We start from the raw sequence: 12,650 nt of genomic DNA on the forward strand, positions 1-12,650 counted from the left end.
CTGTGGGGAGACAAGACGGCTGGCCAGACTTGGCCCTGGCATGAGACTGTGGCCAGCACCCTGCTTGTCTGCTTTGCTTCAGCCCTATCACCTGGAGGTGGGGTCCACTTGTGGGGCCTTCTGACTGCAACCAGAGCACAGAGGGCTGTCCCTGTCTTCTCTGAGGCTGAGCCTCTCAGAGCCCTGAGATGCCAGCCCCTCACCCCTGGTGAACTGCCATGCCTCTCCCAGCCCACACCCTGCCCTAATGCCCATCCAGGCTGGGACTCTGGGTCCCTGACCTGCTGCCCCTGTGAAACACAGTTGAAAGCCCAGGGCTCATGGGGCTGGGGACACCACAGTGGGCAGTAGGAATGGCCTGTGCCCTTCAGTAGAACCCACAAGAGACAATGCCTGGGGAAGATGGCACCCGAGGTGGGGGCTCCGGCCTTACCTGCCAGCTGCACCAAGAGTAGAGCCTCGAGGACCCAGGCTGGTGCCCAGCTCTGGCTCCTGGGGCCCATCCTGAGGGCCAGCAAGGTGGGCAGCAGGTGAGGGAGTGGGGCTCGGCACCTGCTCCCAGGGGCCTGGGCTTATGTAGCAGAACTCCTTGGCCCCCTGCCCACTCTGGGCCATGCGGAGCAGTGTCCACTCCCCAGGGCAGCCACGTGTGTTTGCTCTCGGGGAGGGGCCATGGAGAGAGATTGTGGCCTGAGGAGGAAGGATTTGCAAGGCTGTGCCACCAGTCGTAGGTGCCCCCCCCCCACATATCCGAGGGCTGGAGGGAGAGGCTGGGTGCTGCCTGTCTGGGGGGGACCCCTGAAGTGTCAGCGAGTAGGAGGGGGTCCTGGGGGCCTCAAAGTCACTGCTTAGCTCAGGACATGGGACCTGAGCACACTGATTAGCCCCATTGGGGAGCGCTGGGGTGCGTGCTGGATAGGTGCCTGGTCTGGTGCCTCGTGGCATTCTAGAATGGGGCTCCAGGCCTGGGGACCCCACCCGTGGGGCTGGCCAGAGCCTCTGGCAGAGTCTGGAGATCTCTGGCCTCTTCTCTGCTACAAAGGCCAGCTCGAGGGGTAACTGAGGCCCAGCCCAGCCCTGCTGAGACAGCATTCTGCTTGGTCTCCCTCTCCTGTGAGTGGCAAAGGACCCCTGGGCCTGGGGTCTGCCTGGACCTCAGCTGGCGGGCACCGTGACACATGCACAAGCCACAGGGTGGCGGTGACGAAGCCCAGGCGTGCTGCCCACCCGGAATGCTCTTGCTGGGCTTCCAGGGGTGTGGGGCAGCCTTTCCCAGCAGTGACGGTCCTCCCTGTGGGCACTGTGACTTCTTCCTGTTGGTGCAACTTGAGCTGTCTCGGTACCTGCTCTTACAGCGAGGTTGCCAGCTTCAGCCCTACAGGCCCGCGTGGGAATGAGACATCCGGATGCAAGAACGTGGAAATGTTCCCAGGATGGACAGACTTGGGGTGGGGGCCCTGGCCTTGGGGACTTGCCCACCATGGAGAGCCGTTGGGTGGTTTCTAGGTTGCTTTGCTTTGTAAATGTGCACCCGTCTGCTCCCCTCTGAGGGGAACTGGTAGGGGCGGCACTGCTGGAGAAGGGGAACCCATCAGAAAGTCTCGTGAACACAGTGAACACTACGGCAGGACCAGCACCCCTGAGTCCACGTGCAGGAGGCCCCACAGGTGCCAGGCACACAGAGACAGCAAGTGGGGTGGAGTGGGAAGGGGGCGGGAGCAGAGACGAGGAAGCCTAGCAGTGCTGGCTGCAGTGCCCCAACGTGCACTCCACCAGGGCCACAGCAGGCATGGTGTTTCAGGGGCCTCTTGCTGCAGTAATCATCCTAAAGGGCCTGGGACGAATTTTGCTGATGGGGCCCCACACACAGCCAGTGGCCCTGGAGACTGCTCTGGTGTGCTGCCTCCACCACACGAGTGGCCAGGTTGGGGGTGGCATGGACTGGCTAACCTGGCTCTCCACCCCAATGCACCCTCCTGGTTGTGCTTGGGCTACTGGCTGTACCCCAACCCTGATGTTCCCAGGTTGGAGAAGCCAGTGCTAGGCAGCCAGGGCTCTCTTTCTTCCCCAGCCCACTGGCAGCAGTGCCACAGAAAGGGCTTGAAGGATCCAAGGACCAGTTCCCACACGTGGACCCTGCAACCTCCAGCCCCCATTGCCCTCACCTCTGGCCTGCTCACTGATGCTCATGGACACCATGGCATCTAGCCTGGAGCCAGCATGGACATTGCCCACTGCCTAGACAGCTGCTCCCCAACCTGCCCGATGGCTGGGCAGCTGCTGTGCTCCCCAGCCTCTCCCAGGTGGTGCCAACAGCCTGCCCTCCTCACCCTGCCTGGAAGGGCCCCATAGAGGGGCATGGGCCCGCACAGCATGGCACAGCATGGCATGCACGGTGGGCCCTCAATGCCCTGCCCCTGGTCCTGCCCCGTCCTAGGACAGCCGGACCACTGCCACCACCCCAAGGGTCCGCTGCAGAGACTTCCCGGATGCGGCTACCCGGCCTGTTTGCTCAGCCGCAGGGAGTTTACCTCTTCACAGTTGAAGGACTGGAGATAGGGGTAAGAGAGGAAAGGGACACAGCTGGCCCGATGAGGAGGTGCCTGAGGCCTTCCCGGGACCTAAGGTCACGTCACCACCACTGTGCCAGGAAGTTGCCTGTGGCTTGGACCTGGGCGTGTACCTGTCTCTCATTCCACCTCTGATTGCTGGGCCAGCAGAACAAAAGGGACTGTGCTGGGCCATGGAGGGTCTGGGGTGCCCACAGTCCCTGTGGATACAGACCCCACCAGAGCCAAGGTGGCCATGGTGGCCATGAACACAGAGCCCACAGTGAGCTCACCTACCCCACAGGAGCCAACCTGTGTGCTCCCACCCCCTGGGGCCTCTCCATGCACCCTGCAGAGGCAACCCCAGAGATAACCACCTCTCCCACACAAGCTGCACTCAAGTCCGCTGCCCACCACGAGCTTGGCCACGACTGGGGCCGCCTAGCCCCTCCCTGCTCAGCCTGCCTTTCCCTCCACCTGCAAAGCAGCGCAGATCCGGGACACAGACTCAGAGCCACCAGCCCAGGGCACCATGACCTGACACACAGATCTGAGCCCCTGCTGTGCCTGCTCTGGTGTGCACCTGGGCACAGGCTCCCTGGCCCCGAGTTTCACCGGCTCACTGCTGAGCCCTGGAAGATCTGCCACATTATTTTCCACAGTAGCGGCACCAGTCTACACCCCAGCCAGGCACCAGGGTCCATTGCCTCTCATCTTCACTGCACCCGCTCTCCTCCTCACTCCCTCCCTGGACCAGGGGCAGGGTCCAACCCCGGGACTTTCTATCACTGGCGCTCAGCCCTTTTCATTTTATATTTTTGACACAGGGTCTCACTAAGTTGCCCAGGCCGGTCTCAAACTTGCCATCCTCCTGCCTCAGCCTCCGAAGCAACTGGGCCCGTGTCTGGCCGATTTCTCCCTTTTTGATAGCAGTTGTGGTTTGATAAGGCTCTCTCCGGCGGCTCTGAGGCTGAGCACAGGGAACTGGCCACTGACATCTTCTTTGGAAATGCATCTTCCTGAGCACTCGCTCTTGTGTGTCTTTGATCTATGTCAAGTTCTTTTTTTATCATTGGAGGGAGGTAGGGTCTGGCTTCGTGTCTCCTTGTGCAGTATCGGCTTTTCCAGCACCGCTGTTGTAGGAGAGAAACCTCTGAACCATGCGGGCAAGCTGGCACCTGACTCCCTCCCCAGGGCTGCTCTCCAGCCGGGCCCCGGTGCTGATTCCTGCCACTTCACACCAAGCCTCACAGTCAGGAAGCCAGTCCTCCAGCTTGTGCTTCTTTTTCAAGAATATTTTGGCTATTCAAGCTGTCCTGGGATTCTGCATGAATTTCAGGGTATATTTTTCTATTTCTACAAAAAAAACTATTGAAATTTTGATAAGGGTTGGGTGGAATCTGTAGATTTTCTGGAGGTATCATTATAACCTGACTAATATTGTCTTCAATCATGAACACAGAGTATTTTCAACTTTAGTCTTTAAATTTTTTTTCAGCACTGCTTTATAGTGTTCAATGCACATGGTTTTTGCCTCCTTGGTAAACTTGTTCCTAAATCCACTGTGTCTGTGGAACTGTTTTCTGATTATTCCTTGCAAGGGTACAGCAGCTTGCTGAATGCATTCATCAATCCGAACCATGATTTGGTGGGATTTTAAGGTGTTCTGTGTGTAAGCTCTTGCCGTCTTCCTGCTCCTCAGCTTGGGACGCTTTATTTCTTCTTCTTACTCCTCTGGCTGGAGCATCCAGTACTATGTGGAATGGACGTGGAGAATGCCAATCCAGGCATGGTGGTACACATTTGTAATCCCAGCACACAGGAGGCTGAGGCAAGAGGGTCACAAGTTCAAGTCCATCCTGAAAATTTAGCGACTTGTAGGACCTTCTCTCACAATGAAAAATGGAAAAGCTGGGATGTAGCTCAGGGCAACGGTCCCGAGTTCAATACCCAGCACCAGCATAAACAAAGTGGTGAATGTAAGTATCATTGCTTGGTTCCTGATCTTAGATGTGACACTCAGTCTTTCACTACTGAAGATGAGATTAAACATAGGCTTTCATAGAGACACTTCACCGTGTGAAGTGCTTTGCTCCTATTTCCACTGCGCTGAGGAGTTTTTTAATCATGAAAGGATGTTGAACATCGATTGAGATGATCATGGATTTCCCCACTCCATTCTGTAGTGTAATTCACGAATTGATTTTTATATGTCAACCATGTGTGCACCCCAGGAATGAAGGCCTCTTGTTCGTGGTGTGTAGTCTTTTTAAATGCTACTGACCAGTTTGCTGGTATTTGTTAGCTGTTCTTGTGCCGTTATAAATGGGGAATATTGGACTTAGTTTTCTTCATATTACGGGGTCTCGTTATGTAGAGCAGGCAGGCCCAGAACTCACTACGTAGTCCAGATTGGCCTTGACCTTCCAGCAATCCTCCTGCCACAGCATCCTGAGTGCTGGGATTACAGGCGTGCACCACCACAGCCACCTATTGTTATTTATTTGTCTTTTTTGTTTTTCTAGTAATTTGTTTTGTTTTGGTTTGTTTTTCCCTCTAATACAGAAAAGATAGGTATACATGTAGAGGCCTATACACGCATAGAACTTCTCCTAAACAGAATACAAAAATTGATTATATTATGTGTGATGAAATGAACAGCCACTTTGAATGAAAAGAAACATTATGGTGTCCATTGTCCATATCATCATGCTGTGAAATCCAGTAATGCTTTTATTCTTTGTTCAGAGTGGTGTTAGTCTGTTTTGTATTGTTTAATTTCAACATAATGAAGGTATGGACAGCTAATTAAAATGAGAACAAGAGACATTATGGCAGCCATTGCTGATTTTCCTATCGTCTGGTTTTGAAGCCTTCATCATTCTGTTCTGATCACTTTAATACTGTTTTGTTTTGTATGAATTCATTGAGTGTGAAGATATGGACAACTATTTGGAAGAAAACAAAAGACATTACGGTAGCCATGGTAGATCTCCTGTTACTTGCTTTGAAATCTGTGTCACTTACATTGTTTTCTTCTGATATGCCTTGTTCTGTTTTGTTCTGTTTAGTTTTACCCTCTTTAAAATAAAAAAAAAATGGAGTTTCTCTCTGTGAGTTTCCATGTTCCCTCTTCTGCTCTATGTTTTATAATTGCTGCTCAGACCTTTATTATCCCCTCCATTTCTCCAGCTTAGGGTCAGTTCTCTCTTCTTTTTCTAGTTGGTTCACAGTCAGGTTATTGATCTGAAATCTGTTTGTATTTCTTCCTATTGTACCAAGAATCGAATTCAGAACCTCATGCCGGCCAGGCAGGTGCTGTGCCACTGCACTGTATCCTGGCCCTTTTTCCTTTTCTAATGTAAGCATTTGCAGGAATAGATTCCCTTCTTACTCCTGCCTTGTGTAATCTTATACAATTTAGCGTGTTATGCGTTTCATGCATCCAGCGTTATGCTTGGTCCAGTTTGCCTCGTGGTTTCTGGTTTGACCTGCTAGGTACTTAGGAGTGTGATGTTTAACTTCCACAGGTTTGTGAATGTTGGCTTTCTTTCTATTACTGATTTGTAGCTCCATCCCTTTCTTGGTTGGAAAGCACACTCTGTAGGATTTCAGTCTCCTTTAGTGATTTGGTTGTTGAATTTTCTTAAATTTAAAATTGCAGAGTCATGTTTGCAGCGTGTGATGGTGACATTCGTCACAGGGAGCTGATGTGTGTACAGGATACATCTTCGTTCTTTTTGCTTCCCTTTGCCTTCCCCTGCCTCCTCTATCTCTTGGTCCTCTTCTATTCTGGATTTTAGTCTTTTAAAAGTCTTCTTTGAACCTAACACAGAATCCATCCTGGAGAACACCTCATCCGCAGGTGAGGACCACGCAGGCCGTGCTGTTCCTAACATGACCTGTGTGTGCATCGGACCAAATCGTCACGTGATTCCCTTCCAGTCCTTGCTCATCTGCCCGGTTCTGCTATTGAAAGTCAGTGTCAGAGTCTCCAGTGATTACAGAACCATCCACCTCGCCGTAGCTCGGTCAGTGCTGGCTTCAGGCATGTGGGACTCTGTTGCTTGGGGTAGATGGTTGTGACGGCTTCTTGTCGAAATGATCCTTCTGTTGTCTCTTGCCTTGTGAACTGCTTTGTCTCATGGTATGACCATCCAGTTCTCCTTTGCTTAGGGTTCGCATGGAGTGTCTTTCCCACCCTTCACCGGCTGCCTGTTTGTGTCTTTGGTTCTAAGTGGAGTCTCTTCTAGACAGCATTTTGTGAGACTGGATGAGGGTCTTGGCCAACTTGCCAGCTGCTGTCTTTGCAGTGGAGTTTAAATCCATGGACATTTAAAGTAACTCCTCACAAGACCGGACTCAGCTCTGCGTTTTGCCACACTTCTCATCTTTCTGTTCCTCATTCCCTCCACCACAGTCACCTGTGTTTAGCTGAATTTTTGAAGTGACAGCTTTGATTCCTTTTGTATTTCCTTTTGCATGTATTCTACAGAAGTCTTCTTTGTGCCAACCAAGGGAACTACATACAATGCTCTGAAGTTAAAGGCTCTAATTTGAATCAATACCAACTGAGCCACAGTCACACACAAAACAACTCCTACACAGCTCACTTACCTCCTTTCATGCTCCTGATGTCACAGATTATAAACATGAAGTTACACCCAAAAAGACAAGAAGCTGGCTTTTATATTTGCCCATGTAAAGTGACACCTTGATTCACAAACTCAAATTCTCTCCATGGTTTTGGTCATAAACAGAACTGAATAAGAACTGAATTGAAATTCCTCAAGGTCAACACTGAACCTAAGCACTGAATTTGATTCAGTTCTCATCCAATTCAGTTTGTGACCGGAATCGTGGAGAGATGAAGATTGTGAACCAAGGCACCACTGCAGGTCATTCCCCTGGAGATCCAGCCCTTCCCAAAGCTCTGAGTTCCTTTGTTCCCACATGAAGGCCGGCATGGCACTGCTTTCAGGGCGAGACCCGTGGCGACGGCCCCTTTGGGTTCTGTATGTAGAAGAAAGTCTTAATTTCTCCTGAATTTTTGAAGGCCTGTTCTGCCCAATGTGGAAATCTTGATTGAGGTTTTCTCTCGACACCTTCCACACATCTCCCAAGGCTCCCTGGCCTCACGTTCCCACTGACAAATCCCGCCTGAGCCCTTCGGGGACTTTCTTGTTTCTCAGCTCCAGAGTTCCTGTTCGGTTCTTCTTCTGTTTCAAACCTCTTACTGTGCACAGTGCTGCTTTCCTGATCTCCTCTGGCCCTTCTTCCTGTCCTGCTTTGTATGTACGGTAGTTGTTTTCAGTCTCTGTCTACTGGAACTGAGGTTGGGATTTGCTCAAGGATAATTTTTCTTAGTTAATTTTATCTCTTTGAGTGGGCTGTGTTGTTTTGTTTCTTTATAAACCATCTACTTTTCGTTGACAATCTGGATTTGACTATTGCAATGCAGTAATGTGGAAATTGAATTCTGTCGCTTCTTCAGCATTGTCTTCTCTTTTTCTTTTCTTTCTTTTTGCTGAACACTATAGTGATTCTTTCTTTCTTTCCTTTAATGCAGTCTTGCTAAATTGCCTGGGCTGGGCTTGGGCTCATGATCTCCCTGCCTCAGCCTCCCAAGTGCTCACACTGCAGGTTTGTGCCACCATGCCTGGCTGAGGTCTATTGTTCGCGAGATGTTTTCAAACTTCTTTTGCAGAGGCAATGCTTTCTCCTGTGTGCACACTGAAAACTGTTCTTTCAGCTTGCATTCCACTCATGTTCTATTAGGCTTCCTCAAACACTAGACCCCTCTACAGATTTGTCAGCTTTTGGCATTGAGATGGGCTCATCTGAGCCCAGGGACCAGCCACAGGTGCAATCTTGCCTGGGCGTAACCACAGCTTTCTAAAGTTGCTGTATATTAGTGGGGTGCTCATGGGTGTCCCGATCTCCTGAGGCTGTTACCCTGGCTATCTGGGCCTTTGAGGGTCTGCCAGATGTCTCCTGCTGTAATCTCTCATCCCAGGATTCTGAGAGTCTGCCAAAGGCAAGACTGTTCTAAGCAGTGCCCTCACTGTTCCCACCTGTGTTCCAAGTTCAGTGAGACAGCTGGCGCCTTGTATCAGTGCTCCAAGCGCCCACCACGCAGGTCAAAACCACAGCACAGGCTTTGCAAGGTGGCCTCCCTGCTCCGCTGCCCCCTGGTGCTGGGGGGCTGCCCACGCAGTGGGGTGGAGCCACAGACGTAGGTTGAACCGCCCTCCACCACCCTTTCTTTGGAAAAGTTTTTCCTTGTTGGACATCTACTCGTTTGCTGCAAACCTGCCTCCAGAGCCTGATGAAGTTGGCCAGGAAGCTTCTTGTTCTGGTCCATAGATGTTTCTATGGAAAAAGAGTGCTTAGAACTCTGGAACACTATTTTGCCGGTTTATTTTTATTTTTTAAAAGATCCCATTCTGAAAATAGTAGCCCATGAATCTATACACAGATTAATGAAAGCTAAATAAATAAACAAACAAATGGGAGAGAAGAGAAAGCCCTTCTGACAGCAGAGCAACAGGGAACCCTGGGAACCCATGCAGCAGTCTCGGCGGGCAGGCTGTGGGCTGGGAGCCTGTGGCCCAGCACCTCGGAAGGCCCTCATTGACTCCCCAGGCAGTGGTACCTACCAGTGGAGAAGCCCTGAGCCACACCACGCAGGTGGGCATCTGGCGTCTCATCTGGCGTCTCGTACCTCTGGACACCACAGTCCGGGACAGACTCGGCTCTGCTGGGTCCCACCGAAGCATGCACTAGCCTTAACATTCCTCATGAGGCCAGGTCTGTAGCCACAGAGTCTGAGTAGAAGGAGCAAAGCATGACTCCTGTGGCGTTCAGCCCTGGACCAACTTGGGTAAGAAATGAGCGGCTGTGACAGGTGCAGCCTGGGTGATGGCCCAGGTCTGGACTGCTGTGTGCTCCTCTGGGTGCGATGCCAGGGAACACCTGTGTGTCTGAGGATAGAGGGACATGAGTGTGAAACACCAGTGGTCCAGAAACACGTGCGTGCAGAAAGAGCGAGAACAGAATGCACACTGGGCCCGGGGGAACTGGCGACAGGGCACTCTGGCCTCTGCTGTATTTCTGCAACTTTATCTATAAATTCAGAATCGTATCAAGAAGAAGTGTAAATGATGTACAATAGATATTGTGAAATGGGAAGACACTGTCCGAAAGGAAAGAGGAGCTAGAGTGGGGGAAGGGGAGCGGTAGGAAGGGAAAGGGAAAAACACGCAAGATAGTTAAGTTTGTTAGACTGAGTTTCTCCTAGTTCACTGAAAGGTTTGTGCTACTATGGTTTGGAGAAGTTTTCACGCCCATATCTTGTACTCTGAGTAACGATTTTGACAATAACAATGTGCAATGTATTAACTATTGTTATGCTATTGTTTCAAAATTTTGTTTTATATTTTTCCATAAAATTAAAGAAAAAGAAAAAGTCCCCAGAAATCTTGGCACTGATTGTGATTTGAAGAGCCGACCAGTGGGCCATCAGAGAAGGACTGCCCTGATGGCTTAACCCAGACCTGGACATGGAGGTGAATTCCGGACGGGGAGGAGGAAAGGGCCCTCGAGGGGAGGGGTGCTGTCTCTGGGCAGCAGAGGCGCAGGACCATGACCAGACCCGCCCTGGCAGCATGCGGAGTCCCAGCAGCCATGGGTACTTAGTCCTCCTCCCTGCTCCTCCACACCCGTGGTCCCAGATGGGGCCAGGGCCCTGTCGCTCCTCAGGATGCGGGGCAGGGCTACACAGAGCCAGAGCCGCTGCATTTGCTCAGGATTAGACAGCTCTTGGGAAAGCAAACAGCAGGGTGCAGCATCCCATCCCTGGATGAAGGTGCCAAATGTCACAGGCAAACAGGCCCTCCCTTCCCTCCAGGAACCCCATGTTGACTTAGCACCGCAGGATTTGCAGAGGGGCCCTAGGCAGCAGAAGCCACCTTCCCGATGGCCCGGTGCTGACAGATGCACCTGGCACCAAAGCTGCTGGACATCCACACCCAGGACCTGCTGGCCCCATTGTTGCTGAGCCCACCCCCCTGGCCTCTGGGCCCAGGGAGGACCAGGCCTGGCCAGGAGACACAGCCCAGTCCCCTCCAGGAAGGGGGGCACAACCTGTGCTGCAGGGCATCCCCTGAAGGGATACAAGCCCAGGAAGAGTGCTGGCCCTGGCCTTGGTGCCCAGGTTGTCCTGCGCCTGCCAGTCACCAAACATCAGGGCAGAGCCAAGCTTGGGAAGCAGTGTGTAGTGAGTGGAGTGGCCGAGGGGCCCACAACCTGGGGCTTCTAGATCCACCGTGGGGATCCCCACCCTACCCAGACCAAGGGCTCAGTGCACGAGTGGGGGCGTGGCAGAGACAGCTGTCACCTGGGAGCCACTCAGCCAGGTCTGGAGGTGGTGCAGGCGAGGCGGTACAGGGTGGTCACCAAGTCACTGGTGATAACAGAAGGTGACTGGAGAGTGGGAGAAGTGGCCCCTGTCCCAGGTCCACAGCCTTGCTGGCTTCTGTCTATACTGTGCTCCCTCGTGCTCACAGCAGCTATCACCACAGGCCATGACCCAGTGGTGGCTGGGACCCTTAGTTACCCCAGGGCTTGCTGCTGTGACCCCTTGCAGTGGCCTCTTCTATGGGCACCACAGGTACATCTTGGTCTCTGCCCTGCCCTCTGTCCCTTAGTGTTTGTCCCTGAGGGCAGGAGAAGCAGACACTCATGCCTGCCCGGGGAGCCTCCCCCAGCTCCTTCCTTCTCTCTGACCCTTAGACAGGTCCCCTGCGCTCTCCCCTCGGAGTAGCCCCAGGGCCCTGGTGCCTGGCTCGGGTCTCCAGCAAAGCAGCCCCCCTACGTCAGAGCTGGGATAGAGTCTGTGAGCGCCACCCTGGGGGTTCAGAGTGAGAGGCCTGGTGGAGGGGCTCATCCAAGCCCTGCACAAGTCATCTTGCCAGGGAGTCCTGGCCCTTTGCCTTGCAGAGGTCATGACCGGTGCTTCCCCCAACATTGATCAGGGCAGACCTTGAATCCAAGCCTCCCCAGGCCAGCCCTGCCCAGGCTCTGCCTGCTGCCTCGGTGACAAATGACAGGTCGTTCCACCCCCTTGATCCCCAAGGGTGGGGGCTGTAGCCAGCTCTGCACTCCCTGTCTGCGACTTGCGCAATCTGCCGGACTGTGGCCAGGGCCAGGGCCACAGCCGGAGGGCAGCTGTTCCCACCTGGGGATGTGCGGTAGGGTTACTTCCTGCTATGCCATGTTCCAGGCAGGGAGGGACGAGGGATGCAGTGACGGGAGCAAATGTCTGGGGGGTAGAGGATTAGTCACCAAGGAGTCCACCCCGGAGAAAGAGGGACACCTGATCCGCTCCGGGGGCAGTGCTGATCAGGGCCTTGGCAAGCTGAGGACGGTGGGTTCAGCCAGGTACCCAAGCAGAAGTTCAGGGCCAGCCACCTGGAGCCCAGGGCACAGCTGGGAGCCAATGGCCAGTCCGCAGGGGCAGCTCAGGGACGGGACCAGCAGAGCTCAGTCACCTAGGTGGAACCCACACTCAGGCTTGCCAGGCTGCCCTGATGCAAGTGGCACAATGAGGCGTGGAGTCAAGGCCTTGTGTGGCCTTGTCATCCGGGGGCTGGACACAGCTGTGCCCCGACCTCCAAGGTCCTTCCATGGGACCTTAGCATGCAGTGCCTCGAACATCACTGCAGAACCCAAGGCTGTGTGCCTTAAAGGAAGGCGAGCTCCTGTGTCAGCTATGACCTGAGCAAGTAGAGAATGGAAAGATAGGACACAGGGTTGGGGGGCAGACTAGGCAAGACCCTACCTCATGGCAGCCCCAAGGAGCAAAGATGCCCAGGGCTGGGCTGGGGCACTGGCTACCCGGGGGAGGGAATGCCAGCCCAGTGTCCACCCTTTTGCTGGGCCTCGGTTTCCCCTGAAACGGGACATGGCCCCATCCAGCCTGTCTGCAACCTGGTCTCCCCCACTGAGGGTGTGTGCCCCCAGCCCAGCCTGCATTGTTGTGTAGGGCAGAGCCTAGCCTGTCCTCTGCCCCAACCACCTGGCCAGGACTGGTCACTTCCT

The sequence above is a fragment of the Cavia porcellus genome, unplaced genomic scaffold, assembly GCF_034190915.1.
Source record: "Cavia porcellus strain 051 isolate PalLab524CR breed Dunkin Hartley unplaced genomic scaffold, mCavPor4.1 scaffold_6, whole genome shotgun sequence".
NCBI classification, from domain to species: Eukaryota; Metazoa; Chordata; class Mammalia; order Rodentia; family Caviidae; genus Cavia; species Cavia porcellus.